The 14,680-nt window shown below is 39.1% G+C and overlaps 1 protein-coding gene across 2 annotated transcripts in view; it reads right to left on the bottom strand.

The window, feature by feature from the left end:
• The window catches only part of NOD2 (nucleotide binding oligomerization domain containing 2), a 1,141,123-nt gene that overhangs the window by 864,129 nt on the left and 262,314 nt on the right, over window positions 1-14,680 (bottom strand). The window lies entirely within an intron of this gene.

Below are 14,680 nucleotides of genomic sequence, written 5' to 3'. Positions count from 1 at the left end.
CAAGGGATAAGAAACTAAGAGTAATGCTACTCAACACCAGAAGTCTAAACCTCAAGATGCACGCACTCGAAACTCTCCTTAGCATGGAGAACATCGATATCTGTGCAGCAACAGAAACCTGGTTCAGGGCTCCCAAGAGCACCCCAGCACTACCAGGTTATACCTCATACCATGCTTTTCAGCCCCAAAACTTGGATCGAACCACAAAAGGAGGGGGAGTATCGATATTCATCAAAGATACCCACACCTCCAGGTTGGTGGCAAAGCACGAAGCATCAGAGACTATCCATGTGCAACTAACAGTGGGTAAAACTGCCTTCCAGTTTATAGCCTGCTACAGACCACCCTCCCAAACTCAGGTACCCCACTCGGCCTTCCTGAGAACACTGGAAAATATGAAGGTCTTTCCAAACACCATTATATTGGGCGACTTCAACTACCCAAACATAGACTGGGAGCATTACTCTAGCTCCAACACCCTAGCCCAAAGATTCCTAGAATTTATAAACTCAAATGCTATGGAACAACTTGTTACCACTCCCACAAGAGGGGAAAACATACTGGACCTGATCATCACCAACATGGGGACTCATTGCTCCAGACCAGAAGTGTATCCCTCACTGGTAAGATCAGACCATAAACTAATCTCACTGGATATTCACATCCCGACCCCACCCCCTGCCCAGAAAACCACAGTGAAAAACTTCTCTAAAGCAAATTTCACACTCCTCAAAACCGAGGTGGAATCTTTCAAAGCCCCCGGGCCTGTGGAAAATACGGCCCAGACCGCAGAATCCTTTATAAACGCATTCTATGAACACCTTCAGGAATGCATGGATCATGCGATCCCAAATAAAACCAAGACCCAATCCTCCAAAGGCAGACGTCCTGTCTGGCGGACCCCAGCCATAAACAAACTATACAATAGAAGGAGGAAGCTACTAAATGATAGAGCAAAATCCCAAAAAGGGAAGGCATCACTGATCAGTATTAGCAAAAAACTACGGGCACTCATAAAATTGTCTAAGGCCAGATTCGAGAGAAAAATTGCATAGGACACTAAGGATAATCACAAGGCTTTCTTTAGTTATGTTAGGAACCTGGGTGGTAATTCCCAGATATGCTCAGAATTAGTCCAAAATGACAAAAAATACACTGAACCCACAGACATTGCCAACATCCTAGCTGACAGGTTCAGCGCAAACTTCTCCCCCCCCTCCCCACCAAAAGGGTAAATATCTATCCCAGCAGAATGCTGCCCCCCTGACATCTCAGATGCTCAGGTAAGAGCCGCCCTCTCCAAAGCAAAAAACACAGCATCAATGGGACCAGACGGTGTCCCGGGCTGTGTCCTACATGAACTCCAAGAAGAGCTAAACCCAAACATAAAACTACTGTTCAATCTCAGCCTTACTACAGGATATGTGCCCAAAGAGTGGCGTACAGAAACAGTGGTCCCTCTCCATAAAGGTGGTGCCTCAACGGATCCTGGAAACTATCGCCCCATAAGCCTGACTAGCTTGGTCTGCAAATCTATGGAAAGGATCATCATGGACCTCATAAATAAAGATATTGGGGACCTACAGACACTGGATCCTACCCAGTTCGGCTTTGTTAAGGGCAGATCCTGCCTCTTAAATCTGGTTGATTTCTTTGAAACAGTCACCAAGGCCATTGACGAGGGGAAGGTGGTCCACACAGCCTACCTGGACCTCGGAAAAGCCTTCGATACAATACCCCACTCAGGCATTATAGATAAGCTCACCAGCTTAAATATAAACCCCTATGTCACTAGATGGATTGCAAACTGGCTCAAGGACAGAACCCACATGGTTAGAATTGCTGGAGCCATGTCAGACTCCAAACCAGTTACAAGTGGTGTCCCACAAGGCTCAGTCCTGGGACCTCTCTTGTTCGGTATATATTTCTCGGAGGTACAGGCAAACACTGAAGGACTGTGGCTGACCAAGTTCACAGATGACTGCAAACTGGGCGCCATAATCGACTCTCCAGCCGACACAAGCATCCTCCAAAAGGGCCTCATAGAAACAGACAACTGGTGCCAGAGCCATGGCCTCAAGCTAAATGCCAAAAAGTGTATAGTCATCCCCTTTGGCAAAAACAAAGTGCCCACAAATTACCACATAGGTGGTAATCCATTAAGTACAGAAGAAGTAATTAGGGACCTGGAGACCCAAGTTGATAGCAATCTCTCATTTGACAACCACGTGGCCAAAGTGGTTAGAAAAACATTTTATACAGCCCACCTAATCATGAAGGGATTCACATCTAGATCAGAGGAGGTCATTGTGCCTCTTTACTCATCCCTCATCAGGCCCATAATTGAGTACAATGCCCCTTTTGGGATGTACCTTACCAGACACCTGCAGCAACTGGAAAGACCCCAAAAGTATCTCACCAAGAGGATCAAAGGGCTCAAACAGATGCCATATGCTGCCCAGTTAAAGAAACTCCAGCTCTACTCAGTGGCATACCGCCTGTTCAGAGGCGATCTGTGCCTGACGTACAAAGCCATGTCCAACCCGGAATTAATGGACATGCTGCACCTCAGAAAATCCAAATCCCATCGAGCTATGCGCTCGAAAGACTTGAACTTCAGCACTGAAATAAATAGGACATGCTGGAGGGACAGATTCATAACCCAGAGGCTTCCTTCACTCTGGAATAAAAACCCAGTCCAGGTTAGGCAGAGTCCCTCATTGACTCTATTCAAGAGGAATCTTGATGAGTGGATAGGAGATCGTAGGTTTACCCCGGGTATCACTTCTGTGTCACTGTTAGACAGAAGCACAGTATACTAACCTCGAAAAAGGGCATAGCAAAATAAATTTAAAATGGGTGGCGAAAGCCAAACACATTCTGGCTAGGCTTATAAATGCCCTAGGGCAGATAGCCTAGTATGAACCTATGAACCTATTTAATCCAAATGTAACCCCTACAGGTACGGCAAGTGCACGGCTCAAAAAAACGTAATATCAGTCCAAAAGAAAGAAGCCAGCACAACGTGGTTTAGAGACAATAATTTAGTCCATATAATGGCAAAAAAACAGACCGGTTTTGGCAGTAATGACAATGCCTTCCTCAGTGTCGGGTAGATTTACCCATGACTTGTACAGTTTACACACAAGGGTGATGCTCAAGTAGGTAAATTGTGGCACAAATTCTGTTTTGAGGCTATAGTTGAAGAGCAACTCAAGCAACCCTGACAGTTCATGTTTCAAGTTATTTAGGAAGCATCCCAGGATATTGTTGGGGCTCATTGAGTCTGTGTTTTGGCCTTAATAAGCACCACCAGGACCTGGTCCTAGTTAATAGTGTGTGTGTGTGTGTGTGTGTGGGGGGGTGGTATGCTAGTAGGTATTTCTGGGAGAAGTGGGGGTGAAGTTTGGGCTGAATTTGTCGGCCAGCAAATTCCCTCTATCACTCTGCTCAGTGCAGGTGTCACAACTGACCACAAGTTCGGCACACTGCTGTCTGCTGCCTTTGAAGTTTTGGACATAGCTGCACAAGGTCTTGTGGTTGTCTTCAGCCTGTGAGATTAGCCTTGTTGGACTTATTAGTCCTCTTAGTTTCCTGTTTAGTTTAACTAGAGCTCCTATCACTGTGGGACTTGGTCTTCCTGATTTTAGCCATGACTTTTTTTTTTACTTTTGTTATATTTATCCTAATTAAGGTTAGGCTTCCACATGTGTAGTTTGTTTTTAGGGCTTGTTTTGGGCTTACTTCTAGAAGGTACAGCAGCCTCTATTCAACCATGTACATGGTTGTACAGGGTCTCTGTGAACAATTCTGCATAGAATACTATGAACTCAGAGTTGGGAGGGGCACTGAATTTTGACAAACTATCACTTAATAGGATGTAGTTTGTTTCAGAATAGTTCCTAACTGTTACAGGGTTTTCTGGGGTTACTGAGTTGATTTTTATTTCAAAGGAGACAGCTTTGTGGTCTGACCTCACAAGTGAGGATGTGACAGTGGGGTTGTGTGTAGTGCTCTACCAGGACCAGTATGTTTGAACCTTTGCTGGGTATGCACACTATCTGGTCATGGGTATTTGTGTTAATAAAGTCCCAGAATCATTGCGCCTGTGGGTATGAGGCAGTTTATGTTTACTAGTCTAGGGAGGGGTAGTTAAAGTCTTCCATGATCAGGGTATTTGGTTTAATGGAGACTGTCTTTTGTAGCTTTAGGTATAAGCTATGGAATTATGACATACAGGGTGATTTACAGCTTGCTAAGATATGGGATGGGACTTTGCCTGTGGTGATTCACACACTGATGAATTTCTAAGGCATCATCCTATTTAACCAATTATGTGGAGTTATGCTTGTTAATAATACAGATTGAGACGACTCCACCTTTTCTTCTTGTCTTTGAAACTGATGGTATAAATGTGTGGAAGGCACTGAAGCCTTGCACTGCTGGAGTACTTTCTGTGGATTTAAACCACGTCTCAGTAATGGTGCATTTGTCTATCCTCTCTAGAGTGAGGAGAGTTTGTAGAGTTTGGAGTTTCTCGTTTAGACTACTAACATTGAGCAGTAACACCGTTAGGTTTTCTTTGGTTTTATTTGCTATGTCAGTACATTTGTCAATTTGGCATTGCCTACAAAACAGGCACTAAGGGAATGGATAACGTTTTAGCCAATATTCAGTGGCCTAGGGGAAATGTGTAGGATATCCTTTGCAAAGTAACATGGTTTGCTAACCATGTCCTTCCATGCTGACAGATATTGAATCACCCTGGGAAGATACATAAACTAAGTCAATTATCTTTTGTTTATACTTTGGAATCATCCTTGATGAAGGTAGATACTGCTCAATGCAAGGCACATACCTGCCCAAGACAAATATGGAGAGAGATCAAAAATGTTCCTCTTCATATATTCCAGGGATGTAAGCCTCAGGTCAATAATGCCCACATGGATTATGACACAATCATTCTGGTGCCTGTGGTATAGTAACTTGACTGTGTGCATAGCTTGACAGATCCTGGCTCAAGATAAGCAACTTACAATGAACTTCTCCTTCTTCAGTCTGGTGGGCGGGGCATCTGTGTGTGTCACAAAAAGGAGTCCCCTATGACAAGTGTCCTGATTAATGTGTTAGTTTGCCTTATGAGCTTTGCTCTTGGGGCTTCACTGGGTGTAGGTGTATGTGTGGTGTTTGGTGTCACTTTTGGTGAGTACTTTAGAGATTACTGAGGATAGGTGGTGATGTTTATAGGCTTAAGAGTTCTTTGAGGTCTGGGAAGATTGATATTTAGTACCTCAACATAGGTTGGTCTATGTGTGTGGTGGACACTATGTGTGGTGAATGTAATTGTGGGTTCTTGACAACCTTGTTTGTATGCGAGATTTTTACCTCCAATAAAACTGTGCATCTGCATATATCAGATACTGTGTTTGTTTCTTTAAATGATTAAATGGCTATCTGTGAACATGAGACAGTTGTTATATTGTCTCCTGATACCCTTATCTACCAACCTGGCTACAGAGACATTTGGAAATTGCATATCTATGTTGTTTAGACCTGTATTTGGCTGTGCTTCTGTAGGTCATGGACTGGGTTATACAAAGGTCTCCCTGAGTGATCGCTGGGGTTACGGCACTAAACTAGGTCAGATTGTACTATAATTTGATGGCAATGTTGTTTAATGTGCTGGACACAATTTGCAGTAAGGGAGGTTCACTCAAGTGTAATACTGGTTTGCTGGGTGGGCACTTAGTAATACGGATATATGGAAAATGGGTCTATGTTATAACAACGAAAGTTTAAAACTGCAAACGCTCTAAATATCGAAAATGCCTCAACTCGCTATTGTGGGGGATTGTGCCCCTACACCCCACACTAAATTTATATATATATATATATATATATATATATATGTGTGTGTGTGTATGTATATATATATATATATATATATATATATATATATATATATATATATATACCAACTCCAAGATTGCACTACAGTGAGGAAAGGGCAAATATTCCAATCTTCATTGTACTGTGATCTACTAGGCATCCTTTAGAATATCCAGTCTGAAGTGGGCATTCTAGACACGAATGACTACTCATGAAAGAGAAACTTTCCACAGCAACGTGTTCCACCTTACTTCAGAAAATAACATGTACAGACTAGCAATAATGCATTTGAGTTTGTTCCAAGCAATAACACAAAGTCAGCACCCATCTCCAATAACCCAGTACAATCTATACTGACCATACTAACAGAATTCATGACGTTACAGATTATATAACAAAACCAAAGACCTCCTTCACCCCTAGTAAGTGAAATGGGGTCACATTCAGAAAGTCAGTACTGAACATGTTAACTTTCAGACTCAACAAATCTGATGACTGGAATATCAACGGAAGATAAAAAATAAACATTAAGTGTTTTTGGGCAGTAGGCAAGAATCCTACATTTGTCCACCATCCTCCCATATAGCAGTTGTGCCACCAGACCTCCTTAGTTATTTTAACTTCAAGGTCATATACCTTGCTGGAAGGAGCTTTCCTGAGGCTTTACAAGCTCACAAGACAACACTGACATTCTTACTGTCTACCTTACTAAATCAACCAGTCAAAAGTCCAAAATTCCAGTTGCTGAAATTCAGAACACAATTATATAAGTTACACATGAGCAGGAAAAGAAGCTTACCTTTCCTAACTGATACGCAATTACAATTAAAAAAAAGTCCATCTAGAAAAGTTTTGCTTTTAGCTAAACTAGCTGCACGATGGTGGTGATAACATATAAAGTACTTTTTTATCTGTTAAATATATAGTTCCACAGAAAATTAAAAAAAAAAAGCTACTACACAGAGCCATACCTCTCAACTGTACAGATCTTTGCAGAATGTCCAGATTTTTGCCTCATATTTTTGGTCTGTTTTTCATAAAATTGTGGTTTTCTGGCAAATTAGTAGCAAATCATTAAAGACTAAACTTAGAAAATAATGACACATATATGAGTTTCAGACTTCATATCCTTCAGAAAATTCAGGATAATGCAAAACGTGTTATTCTATCAACTTTCTAAGTTTGTAAGAGTAATATTTAAAAATTGTCCATATTTTTGGTTCTTTGTCCCACTTATATGTATGACTTTGTCCAGATTTATTGCTCTAAGAGGTCGAGAGGTATGCACAGAACATCTGTCATTTTTAATGATGTGAGGTTCCTCTTAAGAATAACATGAACTATTCTTCATGTTTTTTAGAAGGTGAAGCCTATTAGTTTAAGGGTGTGCACACACAACAAAGTATTAGTTTAAGGGTGTGCACACTTATGCAACTAGTGTATCATACATTTTTATTTTTTTATTTTTTTCCCCTAACAGATTTGTTTGTTTTTCAATTGAATTGTACAGGTTATAGGTCACATTAAAGGTGGGAAAATTTTTGAAATGATATATTGTGGTCTCATTTATTATATCACAAAAACCTGACATTTTAACAGGGGTGTGTAAACTTTTTATATCCACTGTATATGAATTATTCAGCAACTGCCTTCTCTTAAACCTCATTCCTCCTCCAAAACACTTTTCTGCATGAATTGTTCCAAAAGTTTCCATTTTTTGAACAGGACACATTTTTGTTAAATTATCACGACATAGCAATCATACATTTATATAAATGAAAACATTCCATGTTGATATATTTTTAGTAGAGAACATTATATCACTTATAAACTATCCAGTCATTGCCAGGCAAACATTACAATGTCATTCAAATCCTACTTTCTTTCAATCATCCCGATCAGCAAAATCTTCTTTCTCCATTCCTGTGTTAACTTACTTCTTATAATACTTTCTGCTGTTTTATAAGTATAATATTGTGTATGATTACTGTTATTCTTAAGGATCTGCATCCAAAATCCCTATCTCTCCTTGTTTGTTGAGTTTCCCCTTGTTTCATCGTCATCCCTTTCTACTTTGAATTATAGCTTTCTGCTTGTGCTATGTACAGCACGCTTAACAGTGTATCTCTGAAATACCCCTTCAAATTAGATCATCCCAAATCACTTTGTTCTATTGGAAGGATCAGCTTATCCCACTTGACTCTTGCCATCTTCCCCTCCCAGATAAAATCCTTCAGCTCTTGATTAATTGCTATCCACAGCTTCTAGTCTAGTTGATAAAACATATGCTTGGTAGTGTATAAAACTAAAGGTACTAAAAACATTTTGACAGCTTGTATTTTGCTATCTATATCACAAAACAGAGCTTCCAGTTTCTCAGTTTTTGTATTATCTTTTGTTTAGTTTCTTCCCATATATACTTAGCTGATATAATAGAATCCTTTTTAATACATACTCCTAAGTACTTCATTTTATCATATCCCTATAAATATGGATATTGCTGAACCAATTCATGTGTGGGCACATAGTTTATAACTATTGCCTTTGCTTTATCTTCACTAATTTTGTATCCTGAAAAGACTTGAAATAGTCTCAGAATGTTCCGCACTGCTGAAATGTGCTTTCCAGGTTTTATCACGTATAAAATAATATCATCTGCAGATAAAGCCAGCTTTTTTTGACTACCATACCAATTATATCTTTGAATTTCTGAGTCCCTTATTTCCTTTGCCAGTGGTTCTAAATATAATGGAAATAACAAAGGGGAAAGAGGACACCCTTGCCTGGCTACTCTGCTCAAACAGAACGTATCAGAGAGGAAAGCTCCACTTTATTTTTCCCCTTCAGTCCCTCATATATCCTCTTAATCAGCCTTATAACTTTACCAGGGGAATATAAATGAATGCGTCCACTGCCCTACTCATAACACCCCAGCTTATTCTGTCGAATGCTTTCTCTGCATAGAGACCCACGAACAACAGTGGTATTTTCTAACATTCTGCTTTCATCTGGATCATCATTATTCTACTAATGTTACAAAATGTTTCCCCTCCACTCCACAAAATCTCACTCATCCATATCTATTAATTTGGCATCACTTTTGCTATTCTTTTAGCTATTAAGGACATAAACACTTTATAATCATGGTTTAGAATTGAAATGGGCCTATATGAAGCTGGATCTGATGGATCTTTGCCATGCTTAGGTATTACAGCCACCACTGCTTTCTTCTGGGATGTTGGTGCTTCTCCTCCTTTTAAAATGCTGTTAAACAAAACCTTCCAGAGCTATAGCAGATTCTTCCTTCCTATATTCCAAACTTCCACAGGAATACCATCTGTTTCTGGGGACTTTCCTATAAATTGGTTATATATCACCATTTTATCTCATCTCTTCCTGTCCTAACTGTTTATAATTGAGCTTCATCTACCTCTGACCTTGGCATTTATAATTATTCCATACACATTTCCATTTGTACCTTTTCTTGATTTCCATATTTCTCTGCTTTATACAGATTTTCATAAAATTTCCTAAATATTTCTAATTGCTCTACAGGATCTCTCTATTCCTTGTTATAGACTCACTAAGCTTGGTGACAACCCCTTCTACTTTCTCTTGCCTAAGTTGTTGTGCTAAACTAAAAGTTTTTGTGCTCTGAAATTATTATTGAAAAACAGTTACTTAGAAGTGTTCCTAAACTCATGCATATTATCAAGGTAATCCCTTATTTTCTATTTAGTATTCTGCAACTGCTCCTCTTTTTGTACTGTGTGATTTCCCCCTATTCTGCAGTACTTTAACCTTTATCAGTCCATCTAAATAACTCTTATTTCTTCTTAACCATATCTCTCTTTCTTTTGCTTCTGCCCTATTTCTAAACTCTACTTTAATGTTATCCCACCCCCTAGCTGTATTTTCAGAATAAATTTCTACCTTCCCTAACAACTCCTGAACAATTTCCACTTCCTCTTCTTTTTCTTTCAGTTTCTCCCATCACAGGTCACCACAGCAGATCATCTGTTTCCATTTTTCCTGTCCTCTTCATCTTGCTCTGTTACACCAACCACCTGCATGTCCTCCTTCACCACATCCATAAATCTTATCTTAGGCCTTTCTCGTTTCCTCTTACCTGGCAGCTCCATCCTTAGCATCCCTTTTCCACTATATCTAGCATCCTTCCTCAGCACATGTTCAAACCAATGCAATCTCGCCTCTCTAGCTTTGTCTCCAAACAGTCCAACCTGAGCTGACCCTCTAATATACTAATTTCTAATCCTGTCCATCCTCAACACACCCAATGCAAATCTTAACATCTTTAACTATGCCACCTCCAGCTCTGATTCCTGTTTTTTCATCAGTACCACCATCTCCAACCCATACAACATAACTGGTTTCACTACTATCTTGTAGACCTTCCCTTTCACTCTTACTGGTACCCATCTGTCACAAATCTCTCCTGACACTCTTCTCCACCCACTCCACCTTGCCTGCACTCTCTTCTTCACCTCTCTTCCATACTCACCATTACTCTGAATGGTTGATCCCAAGTATTTAAATTCATCCACCTTTGCCAACTCTACTCCCTGCATTCTTACCATTCCTCTATCCTCCCTCTCATTCACACAGATATATTCTGTGTTAGTCCTGCTGACCTTCATTCCTCTCCTCTCTAGAGCATATTTCCACCTCTCCAGGTTCTCCTCCACCTGTTCCCTACTCTCACTACAAATCACAATGTCATCCACAAACATCATAGTCCATGGAGACTCCTGTCTGATCTTGTCTGTCAACCTATCACCATTCAAATAAGAAAGGGCTCAGAGTTGATCCTTGATGTAATCCCATCTCAGCACATGTCCAATCCAACCCAATCTCACCTCTCTGGTGTTGTCTCCAATCTGTCCAACCTAAGCTGACTCTCTTATATACTCATTTCTAATCCTGTCCATCCTTGTCACACTCAATAATTTCTACTATCCATTTCTTAAATTCCTCTCTTTTTAACACATAAATGGTAAAGATCCAGTGTCTCATTTTTATTTCATTACCCTGAATTTTTATTTTAGTTATTATTGGTGCATAATCTCAAATCATTATTGGACTCATATCAAAACTTTCAATTAAATGTACATGGTCCTGTGAAATACAATTTTTGCCTCGCCTAGCCCAGTTTTTGTACCATGGGGAATAATATGTAAATTTACTCCGAGCTCCTACTACCGAATTCACATCTTCCATACCAAATACTTTCACAAATTTCTTCAGAAATCTAATCTACCCTCTTTTGTTATATTTTGCTTTATGGACCCCCATATACTTCCTCCTTGCTGCAAATAAAAATTCCAGTCCCCACCTACAAGTAATATTCCTTGCTGAAAGCTGCTTATTTCTCCCAGAATTTTCTTAAGCACCATTATAGCAGTTTTAGGTGAAATATAAATAGATGTCAGTGTAATCCTACACCCTTACCAGGAGCCCCTTAACACTACATATCTACCACTATTATTTGTTTTCTTCTTCTATCACTATCGAAGCTCCTCTTGCAGTTAATATAATTACTCCCACTTTCCTTTGTCCCAGATATCCTACTGAATAACCAACTTGAAGTCCTTTATCAAATTCACATGCTCAGTTCTTTCCAACTGTGTCTCCTGTAGAATAGCTATTTGCACTCTACATTTTTAATACAGTTCATTACTCTTTCTTTTTTGTATATTATCTGTGAGACCATTCACATTTAAATATAATACACAAAGATTCATTATGTTAAGACATTATTATTCCCACCTGTTATGTGTAGCAGACTTATTTAATGTCTAGTTTCAGCTTTTGTGTTATGTGCATACACTAGTATTTGGCAGGTTGACCTGTTATACAGTTGTTTCTTGTCATGTCCATTTAAACCAATGTCACATCTTACAAAATTTTCTGTTTCAGTGAAAACACTTAGACAAAAATACAAGCACACCTCAGAACAGCCCTAAAATCTATTAACTTAATACTAACACACAAAACTATGTACATCTTCAAATATTGAAGTTTAATCCTCCTAACAGGAACAGTTGTCCCAGATTGGCAGACATACTCAAAGACAAGGAACATTATCCATGCTAAGATGCGAGGTATAGCCTGTCTTTCTACTTCCACTAAGTGCTGTCTGTTTTTGTCTTATTTTTATTCTTCTCCAAGATTAGAAAAACACTTGGATGCCCTCATAAAACATCATCTCCTAGCCATTGAAAGAAGGCAGTATTCTGTTTTTACTGCCCCTTATCAGATTCTCTCCATTGAAACATGAGAAATAGATAGTTGCTTGTACTACAAGTACTCCATTATTTGGTAGAAAAAAACATTTTATTATATTCAGTGTTCTTTTTTATTTGCTTCCCCTTAACATTTGTTACTAGATTAAGCCAAGCACCTTAGTCCAGTCATTCACCTATGCAAGATTAAGAAAAAGCATACGAAAGTTTCTTGTATCATGCTCTTTTGTCCAGATTTTTCTTCTATTTTTACATTGTGGTGCCTACATTTTTAAAACTGAACAGGGAGAAAGAAAGAAAAAGGGGAAAAACATGGGCACCTGTTTACTTTAGTATCCCTGTTACACTTAAAAAATAATTGAGAAAGCTTTACTTTATAGCATGCAGGTTATGTCATGCAATAAAATACTACTGTTTTGAACAAAATTTTGTTTTGCTTACAGTTAACTCTCTCCTTCCTCCTCCCCTCTCCTAAATGTTCTTCTAAACATTAATGACATAAAGTTGGGCATATGCTTTGAAGTCCCTTACAAGTTTCACAAAGTCAAAGAAGTCCAATATTTCTACGTTTTACTGTTCTATCATGTTTCACAAATATAACTGATGTTTTGTAATCCCACGTACATTTGTCAATTTCTGAGCTGCTGGTTTTCTTTCTGTTGATCGCCATCATCCAAACCCAGTCTCTGCTGCATTCCCAGTGTACTCCTAGTTCTTCTGCTCAACTCCTGTGTTTTTTCTGTCTCTCAAGCATTTTCCTTTGAAACATTGGAAAGGTTTCACTGGTACAATCTCAGCTTTATTATGAGAAGAACAAGAAGCATAATCTCCTTCTGTTTGATAGCTCACTTTTTGTTGGACCAACTTTTGTATTTCCTCCTTAGCATGTTCTGCATCAAAAAATTATGTTGAACCTCCAAAAAAGTTTGAATCTGATGCCTGCTTCTCGACATTCCCTGATTACTGGAATAAATTTACTCCTCTTCTGCCTGGTGTAGAATGAGTAATCACTTTCCACAAACACTCTGTCTCCCAGTTTTAGTAATTTGCACTTCTGCCACCAGTTTGTCAGAATCAACTCTTTCCGCTGGTAGGATTGCATTTTTACTACTAAAGGTCTAGGTTGTTTTCTCATGGTCAGGTTTGGAGTATACACATGATGTACCCTTTCAATTAACAACTCCTGCTGTGGAATACCAGTCCAATCGCTTACTTGTGGTTTCATAACATTAATAGTCTGTTTCTTTTAGCTTCTCTGGCACAGCAGAAAATTTCAGTTTTTTTCTATGTGCTCTTTTCTTTAATTCTATTTTTTTTGAAACATCTGCTCTTGAGAGTCTCATACTCAGCCAGCCTTTTGTTCATTTCGACCTCTGATTTTTGCAGCTTTATCACCTCATCTAAATATCTGTTGAAAGCTTCTTTCAGCCTTTTGTTACTTGAGATGATATACTCCTTCAGTGTTTCATTTATTTTAATCAGCTCAGAGTACATTTGACTTTTATGTTTTCAACTAGATTACTGGAAGTCATGTCTTGCACCACAGCTGGAGCTTGCACTGCTTTTAGCTGAACAGCTGCAAAATTCTTCCCAGTCAGTGTTTTCTCCTCACCTTTTGTGATTGATTTTCTTTCAGGTTCTCAGAATTTCTTTTTTGCTGGCATCCAGGCAGTGCACTTAATAGGCAGTTACTGAAATTTACCCAAAATGGCAAGATCACTGACTCTCTTTTCTGAGTTTCTGTTTTCATACTGAGAGAGCTGTAATTAAGCTGTCATTCAGTATGCAGCCTTCCTGGAAGTCTCCTGATCATTTCATGTTGACTCATTTCTCATGCTGAATTATAAAAAATGGCAGTCTTCAGAAACAAAAACCTTCCAATCAGTGTAATAAATGTTGCTACCCTTGAGACATACAATCAAAGCTCTCTGCTTAAAATTCCAGTTGAGGCATCACATGTGGAGAGCACTCTGGTAATAACTAGCTTAGGTGAAATATCCACGGAAGTAGGTAGAATGAACTTCGCCTCATGACTGCATCATTTAATTACCTTTTTTAAAAGGTGGGACATATTTCTCGCACTGCCAATGACATCACTGGCACCCACCAATCAGCAGGTTCAGTTACATTTTCAATCACACCAAATGTTTACATATATCCGAATTCTAAATCTACAGACTGTTAGAAATGGTAATGTTCTCGGTTGGGCAAGGTATATGGGACAGCACTATGCTTCAACTTTATCTTTATTGACTCTTAAGTAGGCTGACCTCCAAATGCATTCTACACTGACTTTGCTTATTCTGGCACTCTTGCATGCCACAGTTCTAATGAACAAGATTTTCACTTATTGGATTACCTAGTACATAGCTCCAAAAAATCATACTTCCGGCCCTTCCAGTCAAGTCACTACTGATAATATTCTTATACACTAGAGTTTGCTTGCAGAACTACACATTTCTGTATCTGATTCATGCATATCTAGACACTTCAGGATGCTTTGGTTAAGTACCACATGGTACTACCAT

Source organism: Protopterus annectens, chromosome 8.part1 (assembly GCF_019279795.1).
Source record: "Protopterus annectens isolate FY-2018-M chromosome 8.part1, PAN1.0, whole genome shotgun sequence".
NCBI classification, from domain to species: domain Eukaryota; kingdom Metazoa; phylum Chordata; order Ceratodontiformes; family Protopteridae; genus Protopterus; species Protopterus annectens.
This window is presented reverse-complemented; position numbering and strand designations above follow the sequence as displayed.